Raw genomic sequence first — 13,736 nt, 5'->3', positions numbered from 1 at the left:
TTTTATCCAAACTCGTTGCATAACCAGACAAGGGAAAGAAAGAAAAAGGGGAAAATATATAAATAAATAAACATACTTGACTGTCTCACAGGCTCCACAGTATAAACAGGTTGAGTTTATGTATCCCCTGAACTCAGCTTTATTTGCCTTGATCAGTAGGTGTCCACAGATTACCCTCCAAGCCAGATTATTGCATGAAACATACGCAATATTTTATGAACATAGCTAAAGGCCTGGGTGATATTTGGTGTGAACCATGCCTGAGAAACAGGTATAAGTGGCATGTTCATACTGAACAGTTTCCAATTTAGATACCACATCTAAACCATCAAGAACCAGCTGCTAGGATAATCTGATGACTTGCTTATAGAAAGTTGGCATAATTTTAGCAGCAGGACTAGAATGTACAATTTCAAATAGTTCTGAGAGCCTTCCCAATGAGTATTTTGCTAGGCTAGATGCCACATTAATACCCATTAGGGCTACCCAAAAGTACTTTATTATGAATGCCCAATGTAACCACTAAATCTGTAGCATGGTGCAGCCCCTAGTGACTTCCTGCAGTGCAATCTCTGCTGGGATACCTCCTGTTCCAAAAGAATTTGAATAGCTGTTGATGAAGTCTCTTTTGAGTAACATAATTGGAAGGCATTGTCACAAGATTCATTACTGCCGGGATCAAAACTGTCCTCATAATTAATACCCTTCCTGCAAATGACATTACCCTAAAGTTTCGCTAATCAGTTTAGTCTTCCCAGGAACTTAGTAACTGCTGAATGGTTACAATGGGACAATCAAGATGCTTGAATAGGAACCTCCCCCCAACAACAGCTGCTACGTAGATTCATTACTGCCGGGATCAAAACTGTCCTCATAATTAATACCCTTCCTGCAAATGACATTACCCTAAAGTTTCACTAATCAGTTTAGTCTTCCCAGGAACTTAGTAACTGCTGAGTGGTTACGATGGGACAATCATGATGCTTGAATAGGAACCTCCCCCCAACAACAGCTGCTACATAGAGCTAATGCACCATTGCCTGCACTGTGTTTTGCTCTTGTTAATATATAGGCCACTATATAAACTAAAATGACTGGAAAGATCCATATCTTTTGGCATATGATACTGTCAACATGTCATCAGAATGTGCTATATATTTGCTATCCAGATACAGTCATCCAGGAAGATGAACTGCTCTGATGCTACTAAAGACAGACAGCAACCTACTAAGCACAGGTTCCAAAGCCAGAGAAAACAATGCAGGGCTTAAAGGGTATCCCTTGCTCCAGCTTTATCATACTGAATGGTGCCTGTTGACTAGCAGAACTTCTCTACATAGACTAATGATAGCTGCACCAAGCAGAGAACCTGTTCTCACTCCTTGTAGCAGTGAGAACTATGTACATAGTCATGAGAGAGAGTGTCAAAAACCTTTTCCAAATCAACTTTGGCTATAAAAAGGTCATAAGTCTTTTACAGTAAATCTGTAAGTCCTGCAAATAGAAGAGATGCCCGAGTGTCTGAAATGGCATATTTAATATTCTTGCATATAACTTGTAGTCTATTAAGTAATGATATCAGTCTCCATAACATCTCCTGATTTGCTCCCCTTCTTTTTTTTTTTATATACAGTAATACCCCGAAGTTATGCGATAAGTGGGTCCGATGAAAATCGCTCAAGTCGAATTTCACATAAGTCGGGGTACAACTTTGCATATAAATACATATAAATTGTTTAATTGGGACCAAGGACTAACAAAAACACTAGTTTAGAAGAAAATAAAATTGCAGTTATTTATACATATTAATACAAAATATGTATTAAAAAAAATTAATGTGTTACGTAAAAGAGTTATTTCTATGTTGATGGCTTCATAAAATCTAACAAATTCATCTAACGACACAGTGCCTTCTTTTTTTCACGCAGAATTTCTTCATAGCAAGCTAATAATTTTTTTATTCCTTGCTTTGTAGCTATAACACGTTCTTCATTGGAGTCTGTGTTCTAAAATTTTTAAGCCCTTTTCAATTGAGCTGAGACCTTCGGTCAAACTTGCAATTGTCATGTGCTTTTCTGGTGGAACTGGGTCTGAAGTGTCGGATACTTCAGTGACGTTTTGCTCACGCATCTCTAGGAGCTCATTCATTGTCAGCTCCTGACTATGTGAATCCAACAGCTCGTTGACATCATCACCACTGACTTCCAAATCTAATTGCCTGGCAAGATTAACAACTTCTATCACATGAGCTACATGATCAGTTTCTGGCGTTGTTTTCATCTCGTTTTTGAAAAAAAAAATGAACAAAGTTTCTTCCAGACACCATTCAAATGTTTTTTTTGTGAATTTCATCCCAAGATTCTTCAAATGATTCTTACGGCATCTAAAACATTGAATTGTTTCCAAAAGTCTTTAACAGATATCTCACTATTTTGTCTCAGCTTCATTCAGACGTGCAAACAAACGCCTCGTGTAGTAAGCCTTGAATGTTTTGATTTTGATGACTCCCTGTTCCACTGGTTAAAGCAAGCTGGTTGTGTTTGGAGGCAAAAACACAACTTTCATACGTGGGTCGAAATTAATTAGTATGGCAGGAGGGTGACCGGGTGCATTTTCAATAAGAACCATCACTTTGAATGGAATCTGTTTAGACTTGCAATAACGTTTAACTTCGGGTATGAAGTGGTGACCAAACCAGTCCTCAAAAACGGAAGCTGTCACCCAAGCTTTATGATTTGACTTCCAAATCACTGGTAAGCTAATTTTAGATATACACCAAACGAAAAAATCAAGAACCACGTAACTTAGAGTTTGCGTAAGTCGGGGTATTACTGTATATAAAAACAGTTTGGGCTCTTGTAAATTCTGTTGGAAATTTGCTCATCACACAGAAGTAAAAAAAAAAAAAAAAAGTTAGAATCAGATAAATTGTCCTCAAGAATTTCTTATAAAAATTTCCAGTATAATGCCATCTGCACCTGATGCTCCCTACCCGTTCATCGCATACAATGCTGATGTCATTTCAGACAGATTGGTTGATCACATGTACAACGGTGAGTGGCTGAAAATTTGGGTAACAGCCAGTAGTTATTGGGAAGAAAAGATCCCTTGAATGCAGCATATAACTGAATGCAGAGACTAAGGGCATGTTCAAATTCCCTGAAATCATACCATTTCAATCAGCTGCACTGAGCCACCTCACTGTACATTGTAGAAAGACTCGTTTGACTCCTCTGTAATTAAGTAGGAGACAATACCCCCTGATGTAAATGATATTCAGAACAGGTTTCCTCACATCAATAGTCGCATCTAAATTACCTGACCGCACTGGATGCTCAGCAGACACGTCTTGATTTCTTTTTACTACTGTTCCATATTTTGCCATAAAATAAATAGCCAACTATTAATTACTCAGGCTTAATATTTTCTCATGACATGAATAAAATCTGTTTAGCAGTCAATTCTGAGCAACAATGTCCTTACACAATACATGATATCACAGATCTGGTCAAGATTTTTTTTTTTTTTTTTTAACCCTGTATATTGATTAAATTCACATGTTCCACATGTGATTGATTTTTGATTTTTTTGATTTGGTAGTTGTTGGCGCATCGGCTTCTGTGGCCATATTGCACCTCCCAAGGGTTTTTGCAGTACTTTGATCCAAGCCCGAGGCGGGAATCGAACCCGCGACCTTTGGGTTGCCGGGCAGGTACTTTACCCACTCGGCTAGCCCGGTCGGCCCATGTTCCACATAATTTTCTCCACTGGATCTCTCTACATTAACTAAGCAAAGTCAGTCATCACAGTGATTTGTAAGCTCCCACCAAGTCATGATAATTGCAAATGGTAGTCTTCTTTTTACCATTTTTTTCTCACAATCTCAATGTAATGCAGGTTTGGCAACTAAGTGTAGCCCATGATCATAGAGTTTCACTCCAAAACAAGCACAATACACATTTTCCTATAAATTCTGTAATATCTTGTCTTTTCTTGACGACTACACAACTTCCACGAATATAAAAAAATAAATTTAGATTGTTTAAACATTTGCATATAGACATTTTACTCACTTTTTAGCACCAGTTTGACATAACCTCAAAAATAAACCAAGCTCACTGATAAACACTGCTGCATGGAGCTCACTGTCATTAACAACTCTGCCAACTTTCGTGTCCCCAAACTTGGACATTAAGCCTGATAAAGTTTCATCGATATCACTGATAAATATAGAAAATAACAATGGACCCAACAACGAACCCTGGGGGGACTCCATTAATAACATTAGTCCATGAAGAGCAGCATTCACTGATTACCACTGTCTTCTACCACTCAACCATCCCTTTATCCATAGCAGCAACTTGTTCTTAATATCATGCTGCTCCAATGTGTACAGTAGTCTTCCATGTGAAACAGCATCAAAAGCTTTCCTGAAATCCAAGTAAATGGTATCAAAGTTACTTTTTAAATCCAGTTCCTTTGTGACCACATCATAGTATCCAATCAAATTGGTCAGACACTTCCCTTAACAAACCAGTACTGTATCTGAAATATAACTGCAGTCTTGTCAAGATGATTCTGCAATGCTTCTTTAACCAGTGACTCCAGTTAGTTTAACTCTGTTCCAGAAACCTGGAACAGAGTTAAACTAACAGGTCTGTAATTATTCATGTCACCCCTTGATCCCACTTTGTGATACATTTGCACATCTTCAGTCTGTGGGGAACTTCCCTGAATCCAAGGATGCTCTCATAATTATGGCTTTCTTTACCTTATACAGTTGTCTAGTTATAACTAGTTAACATTCATACATATAAATTGATTTTCACTGAAAATAATTTGAATGTTCCAAAAGGCAAAACGAGACACACACCAACTCACCACAATGGTGAGTTGGTGTGTGTTAGTATCTGAGGATATTAACCTGCTCACTGGTATAGTGTGTGGTGGGGGCAGATTTAGCATTCAATCAATATACAGCATTTGCTTGCACATTCATGCATAGGTTTGTTTACTTCAGACTTTTGCTGTATATTTTTTATTACAAGTGTCAATAGCCCAAAAAATTGCCAGTAAAGAAAAAAGATATCAGATGGAATGAGAAAATCCACATTTTGAAATGAAAGTGGATATAGTAGAAACAAAAAATACAACAAAAGAATTTTAAATTTAAATGAAAAAGCATTCACACCACACCAATACAACATACAATAATCACAAAAAGTGCTGCTGTTGAAAGAATGAAAAATCTATATCATGGATAGATTGCAACCAAAGACTCGTTCCATTAAGCCTACATCATTATCAAATTTGTTAATTATATTAATAATGATGTATATATATCTGCTTACTCAATACTTAAACTTCATTTTAAATATTTCCTTAAATGTCATCCCACTTTCCACACACTTCAGGTTACATTAATATTTATAAATTTTCCCAATGTATTGTTAACCTATTTTGTTGGCCAATTTACTGTCATTTCATACGCTTATGGCATTAATTTTTCACCGTTATTAATCTTTACCTCTCTTCCTCTTATTTCTTTGGAATGTTCTTTATTTTAGCATGGCACAATCTATACATTTAACATTACACTTGACTTCTTATTAGCATAGGCTCACATTTGGTGAGTATGGGCTTGGGACACCTAGGGTCCTGGGCTGGATATTATCATTCTTCTCTTTCTTGGTGATTCCCTTCTACTTCTGACACACACACACAGTAATTCAGAATTTTTTTTTTTTTGGCTGGTGCAGCATAAGCCTCAGGCTACCTTGCCCAATATGGCTAATAATAATAATAATATGATGTAAGAAACCAAGCTTATACAGCATCAGCCCAGGAAAAAAAAAAAAAAAAAAAACCCAATCCCATTTCACACATCCATTTGCTCTAAAAGTTTGTCCAGTTCTTCCTTGAATTTATAAGCAATCAACTTCCACAACAGATGGAAGTTTGTTCCAGCAATCAACTATCTGATGGTTAAATACAAAAATTTCTGCATACCTATTCTACAACCATCATTCCTCAACTTGAATTTATGCCTTCTCAGGTTTGTAAACTGAGCAAGAATCCCATTAGCATTGAGCCTGATGAAACCATTCAAGGCTATGTACACCTCAATCAGATCACTTCGCAGGTGTCTATTCTCCAGACACTGCAATTTTCAGAATTTAAGCCTTTCTTGGTATGAGGATCCCTTTGATTAGAGGGATCTTGTTCCCCTTCTCTGTACTCTTTCTAGCAATTCTACATCCTTCTAAAATGAGGTCTCCAGACCTGTATGCAGTATTCAAGGCACTGCCTGACCATTGCCTTATACAAAAGGTTAATCACCTAAAGGGATATGATATAAAGAAGTATTATTGTTATAATACGTCTTTATATCATATTATAATATTTTATAACTACTTGGAGCTTGTAGATTAATGTATTATAATCTATTCTATAAGTACTTTATGTACCTGTTCCATCACTATGTCAACTACAACTTCATAATATACAAATATACTTTACTTTTATATACACAAGTCATTTGTTTATATATATTTCATATATATAAATAAATGACTTCATATATATAAACTTCATATATATATATAAACAAATGACTGCAAGTCACTTGTTTTATGGTATTAAATTGAAGCCAAATTTTGAAATAAAAATTGCAGTTTTCAAAGCTTGCATTTGTTGTATGTACTCCAACACTGTATTAGTAACTGTTTCTGTGGTTATATATTCATACTGTACTAATCCACGATACACCATGAAATCTTTTTCGGGGCACAAGGTTTACACGGCGTTACCTGTGCACGAGCTGAATATCATCCCTTCTACTTCTGACTCTTGTTCTCTCTCTCAGGGTAATTCAGAATTTTTTTCATTTTTGGCTGGGGCAACATAAGCCTCAGGCTTCCTTGCACCATATTGCTAATAATAATAAAATCTTCTCTACTACATACAGTAGTTGGAATGGCGGTGGGGGGGGGGGTTAATTCGGCGTATATTCAGAACTGCAAAACTAAGAAAATAATCAACGCTAAAACTTGTTTTCTTCTCTTCGCAAAACCCCAACACAAAAGGCCATTTATAAAATGGCATTTGGTTATCATGTAAACTTATTAATTAAGAGAACTATTTTACGATTAATTCATTACACTTCTTATATTGATTCACAGTTAGTACTCTATATTGCATATCTGCTTGCTTTTGCAGATAAGCAATATAAAGTCATTCTCATAAGAAAACAAAAGTAAGCCGTCCCTGAAAGACGTTAATCTATGAGACAATCGAGAAGTCGTCCATTTCATGACTGCGAAAAACATAAGTTGCAATAGTGGAAGTAGTGAAAATAGAATTCTGCCTACGAGTATAGCTATTTTAATGAAATCAATATTAAAATGTATAACCAGGGCAACTGGGAGTTAAAAACAATCGAACAGTTTAAGGAAATATACAGGTATAATGTTTAAAATGTAAGGGCTTAGCGTACAAGACAGGTCGCCACTTTACGACAGCCAAATTCAGAACTTACCAGCTAAATCCTTTTGTTCGTTTTGCTTTTAGTTTATTATTCTCAGGTAAGTTCAAAAGTATAAGATAACAGAACTGTTTGTTTCCCAGTCCAATCACAAATATTTGTACATGCTCTCAAACAGGATAGCAAAATAGCAGCAACCAAACAGTGCCCAAAGTTAAACAGAAACAACACGCTTCACACACTGAAGTTGAATACAACTGATACAGCATAAAAGACGCCCGAGATTCGAGAAATTTCTCGTCGTCATCTGGATTAACGAGAAACCACTTATTATTTCGAAATACGCATGCGCACTTAATATCACTACTGCAATGGCAACTACGGTGCAACTCTTTGTTTTCCTTATAAAAATTAATATCTGTTTATCATAACATATGTGCTGAAAATTACCATAAATTCAATTATAATAAATATTTTTGTGCAATTCTTTCAATAAATACAAAAAAGAATAGGTTGCAAGGATGCGGCTTTTTCATGCGTTTGTATATGCGCATGTGCAATCTATAACAACCGATAGACCAGAAAACTGCAAATAACCGGTAGGAATTCTTCATTGGTGTGTGTATTAAGATTATGTATTATTCTGTGATGTTAATTTTTCTTTTTGCAACAAGATAACGTTTCAACAACCGATATTTGGGATGAACAAATTCACAATATGTGCTAAATTATAACAGCTCTTATAAAGTAGTGTATATCATGAATATATCAATCTGAAGTACTGAAACCATTCAACGTCATGCCTTATAGCAATTAACATTGAACTTATACAGTATTATTATTATTATTATCCATATGGTTCAAGGAAGCCTGAGGTTTATGCCGCACCAGCCAAAAAAAAAAATAAATAAAAAAAATAAATAAAAAAAAAATATATATATATATATATATATATATATTCCGAATTACCCTGAAAGAGAGAGAAAACAAGTCAGAAGTAGAAAGGAATCACCAAGAAAAAGAAGTTGGACAGACAACTTGAGTAGTCGATACTCTCTAATTTTCGTAAAATCGGACAAATACTAATAATAATTTATTGTAATTTTTCCATGTAGAGGATCTGCGATCTCATTATGGATTTGAAATAAACTTTGTGGATTTTTTTTTTTTTTTTTAAAGGGTAGTATAGGCTATTTTTTGGAAATTTTAAAGGAATATTATATATTTTATTTTAAGGCAGAAGAATACTCTATCCTGGGGTTTTCTTCAGGAACAGCATGGGGAGTAATTGTAGGCATAAAGGGAGATGATATCCTTGGGGGAAAAAAAAAAAAAAAAGGATCTGTTGTTGATCTCATTGCTAGTGACTCACTGGTTTCTAAGTTAAGTTTTGTGTCTTGTTTGTCAATTATTATCGCGTTTTGTAATGTCCTGTGTCTAAGTGGTGAGCTACCAATTCGGAACTATTCTTTTTTTCCGTTCGGTCAAAAAGAAAAAAAAAATCCACAAAGTTTATTTTAAATCCATAATGAGATCGCAGATCCTCTACAAGGAAAAATTACAATAAATTATTAGCATTTCTCCGATTTTAAGAAAATTAGCGGGTCTCGACTACTCAAGTTGTCTGTCTAATAAAGTTTTGAGACTTTAGAACCTCCACATATTTTTTTACTCTACGTCCAGAAAGAGAAGAATGATGATATCCAGCTCAGTATCCTTGGTGTGGCAAGCCTGTACTCATCAAATGTGAGCCCTTGTGGTTATATACTTATAGAGTGTATTAAAATTTGTTTAAATTTACACAGTAGTTCGCATGCTTGGAAATTCCAAAAATAATTTGAAGTAGTATTCGCCGGGGTAAAACGTTTTAAACTAGGCTTGACATTATAAACATTATGATATGCTGTATATATGTGCGTGTACGTAAGATGAATAGTATGGCGATAGTTATTAAAATTATTAACGGATTTATGGGCTAGTGCCATTGCCGTAACACTAAGACCTTGCTTTTCGTTTAGAGTTAACCATAATCAATATGCAGCTTGCATACTTTTTATAATATATAAGTCTTTTAAATTTTTTTATAAAATTGATACCTTATACTCGTATATAACCTTTTGATGGTATTAACATATTGGTAACGCCATACTGCATATTGATTTTCACAGAAACAGAGACCCCTTATCGTTGTTTTTCTTTTCAGTCTGGTTGGTCAACTCATATATATATATAATAATAATACAACTTGAATTTACTTACATGTACTCCATAGATTTAACTAGGTATATATAATAATCCAACTTGAATTTACTTACGTGTACTCCATAAATTTAACTAGGTATGTCTATCAGTTATTCACTACTCTTCTCCAATACTACTACATGTATTCTAACATTATATACATATATAATGTTAGAATCTTATAATTTTACATATATATTACAATTTTACAGATTATACATATATAATCTAACATTAATATGTATATAAGGTTAGACTGGTTATATTTATATACAGCTTATCAGAACGCGACTGAAACCGGAAATCCGGCGTTTCACTCCCTGAAAAACGTTCTATTCTAAAAATCAACATCAATATATTGTATAAAGTACAGAGGCGTTGGGAGACAGCACGGTCCCCGCAAGGGGGAAAAAAGTCTAATTATTCTTTTTAGGTGCCTTTGCAAGTACATGGAGCAGTGCTTTTTTGATGCCGACGTTCCATGTATATACCAAAAATAATTTTACACTCCCCCCTTTCGTTCTTTATCATTAACGGTATACAATTCCCTTTGTTTTGGGGACAAAACCTGTAAACAAGAGTAAGGGGGGATAAACTAAGCACAAGCATCTTGGTTAAGACCATCTGTAATCAACTATTGTATTTTAAATCAGTCAGTTATATTCGGATATGCAGTAAAAGGAACTCAAAGTGTAACTAATGCTGTATGATGCCAAAATTTTGGAAAGCTCTGGCATACAGTGGCGGGGGGGGGGGGTTGAAGCACATTTGCTTCAGATCCTCAAAGTGGCGATATTACCGAAAAATTACGATTACTGCTGGTCCAGGTACTTCGTGACCGTGATCTCATTTTTAGGACACAAAATGTGTGCGCCAGGGCCCAAACTACCAAAACAGGGAATTAGCAGCCCATCCCCAGAGCCTGAGTAAACTAAAGGGAAAAAAAAAGTGTTTTATGATATTAAGTTGTGTGGTATCATGTTTTATGTATAATATATAAAAGCTGGTTAAAAATTTTAGACAAATTCAAGCTTAATTTTTAGTTTACTGTTAATCACATATGATATATATGATATCATTTAGCGACGGACTGGGACAACAAATCTTCCTGACATTTAAAGTAAAGTGGCGAGTAGCGACCCTGAGTAAGACTGCTCTCCAGTGAGAACTGGGATGGGGAGATTTTTGAAGATCATGACACCTCTCCTATAACCCATTGGCATATTGGGAGCCATGATCTTCAAACCCCTCTATATCCAAGACCACACTACCCACCACTGCTTAGCTCAGAAGTGCCTATAGCCAGACAAGTGTTTCTCAGGGTCACCTAGTACAGTATGCGCATGTGTATCATTACCAAAAATTAAATAAATAAATACTTTTATGTATTCCCCTTGCATAAAATTACACGATCTCATGACCCACAAAATTTATGAAATTTATTTAAATCGTATTATTTATTATTAGCCCAGGTGTAAGGAAGCCTGAGCCTTTTGCTGCCAGCAAAAAAAAAAAAAAAAAAATCTGAGTTACCCGAGAGAGAGAGAGAGAGAGAGAGAGAGAGAGTGAGAGAGAGAAAACAAGAGTCAGAAGTAGAAGGGAATCGCCAAGTAAGAGAAGAATGATGATATCCAGCCCAGGACTCTGGGTGTGCCAAGCCCATACTCACTAGTGTAAGCCCCTGAGATATATTATTTATCACATATCGCCATTTATTGTTATTTTTCATATGGGTATATCACTAATTTGTAAGACATTACAATACTTGCGGCTACACGTGCCGAATATACTCATTATCATATAATATACTATACAGCATATGATACATATCATATAATATAATATACTTTTCTGCCAGAATTTGGAGACACTGGACTATACAAGATGCTTTAGCAAGGTTTTCTCGCGGAAAGTCGAGTTGTTTTGTTTCCTTCAGCAAACAGGCAAATCGAGCGGTGACACGCAATGTACGGACAAAATTCACTTTGGTGTATTACATGCTACTTATACCTTGAATATAATTAAAAAAACCAAAAAAAAAAAAAAACCGAATAGTATGTTGCTTACTGCCATAGGGCATTAGTTTGAGATGCCTAATTTAAATATTTGATTATCATAAAAGTAAAAGATATTTCTTGGCTAAATGCCCAAGAGTTATTGTTATGTTATTTGATTTTTAGGAGCATTAGCAACTAAGGCCATATTACTCTGGGAATATGCGGTGGTCATTCCCTTGACCTTTCCGCATCCTCCGTATTTGGTAGTGACGGGCTCGAACCCCGGTCTAATCAAGAAGCGTGTGCGACGGAGTGCTGCTCCTTCCCACCTGGCTACGGAGGCGCCCAAGAGTATGAAGGAGTTTGTTTATGCATGGGAAATGCATACGCATCATTTCTACTACCAAGATAGTTTTAATGCACCGTTTTAATCATATCTCATATTATGAATATCTTCAGAACGATTAGCCATGGTATTGTTCTACCACGAATAAGTAACTCTTTTCATGTAGAGAAGACTATTGTTGCTTATTCTCGGAGAAGACTATTGTTGCTTATTCTCGGAGAAGACTATTGTTGCTTATTCACCACCCAGACGGCACCGTTTGAAAAATGGTATGGGAGAAAACACTGTGTTATCCACATACTGTCCCTATAACATGTTGGAACGCAAAAAGGTGTAGGAGGGGGGAAAAGAAGAAATGCCGTCGAAAGAAGAAAGGGACAGTTACTCCTAACACTCACGGAACTAAGCTCTTATAAATAAATCCCTCGAATACCTTCCCCATTAGGGAAGACTTGTTACCTATTCGCGGTAACGAGAACTCCACCAACCCTCCCCCAGATAGCACTGTTTCGAAGCTTATTGGCGACCCATCGGTGGGTGGGCAAGTACCCAGTTGTTGCTATAGTGAAAACCCAGTTACGAAGTAAAAAAAAAAAAAAAAAAGGTAAACTTCAGCTATTATCAACCCACTGCATGATGGAAGCCTCCTCAACAATTCATGCTGAGGGAAATGGACCATAATCTGCCACGCTGGTCCAGTGCGGGTTGCCAGATCGACCGTATTCAGCAGTCAGGGGTTTGAACCCCGGTCTACTCAAAGAGCGGGTGCTACTGCATTCCCGCTCCTGACCACTCGGCTACCGAGGCCTTCTAAAGTATTACTCCCCAATATACAAACAACAGACTCCACGACTTCCACAACAACAGACTTCCATCTGTTGTTGTGGAAGTTGATAGCTTAAATAAATTTAAAGCTGGACGAGACAAACATTTGGAGTGACCGGATGGGTGAAATGGGAAGGTTTTTTGTTTGGCTGTTGCTATATAAGGTTACTTTCTTGCATCATATGCCTCAACTAATGCTAATGCTAATATGAGAGATGACTGATAGTGCGCGTGGTTTAATCTAAAAGATATTTCTTGGCTAAATGCTTAAGAGTATGAAGGAGTTTGTTCATCCATGGGTAATGCATACACAATTTCTACTACCAAGGTAGTTTTAATGCATCGTTTTAATCATATCTCATATTGTGAATACCTTCACAACGAGTTTCCAGTATTGCACTACCTCGAATAAGTAACACTTCACCTATGGAGAAGGCTTGTAACTTATTCTCGGCGGATACCACCACCCAGACGGCACCGTTTCGAATCTTATTGGCAGCCCGTCGGTGGGTGGGCAGGTATCCTGCTATTGCAATAGTAAAAACCCAGTAATGAAGTATACAGTGGCGGACAGAAAAACTGTATCACTTGTGAATTTTGCAAATAACGTGTTTTGCGCTGCATTGTGTGTTGCAGAAATGTTCGAAATGCATTGGGTAGATGGGATATATATCTCTGTGATTGAAATAAAATAAAAATACCCCACCCGATATACCTAATTGCCATAAATATCTTGCCAAGGTGTAAAATACGTAATTAATGAAAATATGAGAGATCATGCATGTAGCAATCATGACAACCAAATATACATTTTATTGCATTTATATGTACAAACTGAAATGAT

At 36.2% G+C, this 13,736-nt stretch overlaps 1 protein-coding gene across 1 annotated transcript in view; it reads right to left on the bottom strand.

Moving 5' to 3' along the window:
• Nucleotides 1-7,819, bottom strand: part of Droj2 (DnaJ heat shock protein family (Hsp40) member A4-like) — a 67,529-nt gene extending 59,710 nt beyond the window's left edge. The window contains exon 1 of the mRNA XM_090379965.1: nt 7,538-7,819. The gene's annotated coding sequence lies outside the window, so the exon portion shown is untranslated. The remainder of the gene's footprint in view (nt 1-7,537) is intronic.
• Between the last annotated feature and the right edge of the window lie 5,917 nt (nt 7,820-13,736).

The sequence above is a fragment of the Mastigoproctus giganteus genome, chromosome 8, assembly GCF_048544385.1.
Source record: "Mastigoproctus giganteus isolate SK-2022 chromosome 8, ASM4854438v1, whole genome shotgun sequence".
Lineage (NCBI taxonomy): Eukaryota > Metazoa > Arthropoda > Arachnida > Uropygi > Thelyphonidae > Mastigoproctus > Mastigoproctus giganteus.
Note: the sequence above shows the minus strand (reverse complement) of the source record. Positions and strands in the feature narration are given on the sequence as shown.